We start from the raw sequence: 1466 nt of genomic DNA, 5'->3' as shown, positions 1-1466 counted from the left end.
CGTCAGAGTAAACAAAAAGTAATGCTATGAAATCAGGAAACGAGGATATGAAGTTGAAACTAATTTATCTGTGTAAGTTAAATGCAATCTATAAAATTCCGCACGGTTTGGTAATTAGATTTGTTTCCTTTTTAAAGCAATTATTTATAATGAATGCCCTAAAAGACAAAAAAATTTTTAAACTGTCAGGAAAATTAGAGATACAGAAAGAAATATAATACTTTTAAATGTCTTCACACGAACTGAAGGTTAATTTTCCACAAGTACATATATGCATGTATGCTTGTATGCATGCATGTTAGTATGTGTATGTTTACACATACACACATATCCATACCACGTTGAAAGTACCGGTTCTCGTCCGATCACCGAAATTAAGCAACATCGAGCCTAGTGAGTACTGAGATGGGTGACCGGTTGGGAAACTTAGGTGTTGTAAGCGTCTCACACACTCTAGGCACAGGAGTAGTTGTGCGGTAAATAGCTTGCTTACTAACCACATGGTTCCAGGTTCAGTCCGACTGCGTGGCACCTTGAGCAAGTGTTTTCTACTATAGCCTCGGGCCAACCAAAGCCTTGTGAGTGGATTTGGTAGACGGAAATTGAAAGAAGCCTGTCGTATATATATATATATATATATATATATATATATATATATATATATAACAATGTTTGTAAATATATTATGAATAAATTAAATAAATATATTAAGTATAAGAATTAAGTTTGATATGAGTGTTTAACGTAGTATTTTTCATAAGTTTATTTTGCATTTTCAAACCTGCTGACATAACTAGATCTCTTGAAAAAACATATTGAAAATATTATTTGATGATCTCAAAATTTATATGTGTGTGTGTGTGAGTGTGTTTGCGTATGTACGTGTGTCTGCCTATGCGTACGCGCGCGCCCACGTTCTAAAATCTTAATATTAGTGATAAATATATCATCAATTAAATTTAAATTTTATTTTATTTAATGGAAAACCATTTAAATGGAATAACTCTCAGTTGGTTGGCCAGACCAAATTCATGCCCTGATATATCGTCTTTGAAACCTATTTGTCTGAGTTGTATAAATGTATGCCACATCTTAAACTTGTTTGAAACATGCTGCCGACTTCCCGTCTTTCCAATTTCGTGTGATGGTGTCCAAGAAATAAATCATTATCACAATGTAGATTTCATCATTTGTATCTATCGGGTTAATTACTGCTACAATTTTACCGACAAAGGTGGGTTTACCGAAAACCTGAATCAAAGAGACCATATACCGTAGATACAAGAGCAATGCAATTACATAGTGAAAAGTATTTAATTCAATGCTTGGAAGTTTCAATCACCTTTTCCGCCTACGTTGGTACTGATCGCAATTATAGAGATATCGCTATATTGTGAAGTGTTCCAAATATAGGACAATTAAACGCATATTTGTGTGATTGGGAAACTTTATTAAATTTCCTGTTT

General features: G+C 33.4%; 1 pseudogene; it reads left to right on the top strand.

Annotated features, from left to right (window-relative positions):
- Positions 1-323: 323 nt before the first annotated feature.
- Positions 324-442, top strand: LOC128249233 (5S ribosomal RNA; annotated as a pseudogene).
- Positions 443-1466: the final 1024 nt, after the last annotated feature.

This window comes from Octopus bimaculoides, chromosome 12 (genome assembly GCF_001194135.2).
Source record: "Octopus bimaculoides isolate UCB-OBI-ISO-001 chromosome 12, ASM119413v2, whole genome shotgun sequence".
NCBI lineage: Eukaryota > Metazoa > Mollusca > Cephalopoda > Octopoda > Octopodidae > Octopus > Octopus bimaculoides.
The sequence above is the reverse complement of the archived record's forward strand: the minus strand, read 5'-3'. Positions and strand labels throughout refer to the sequence as shown.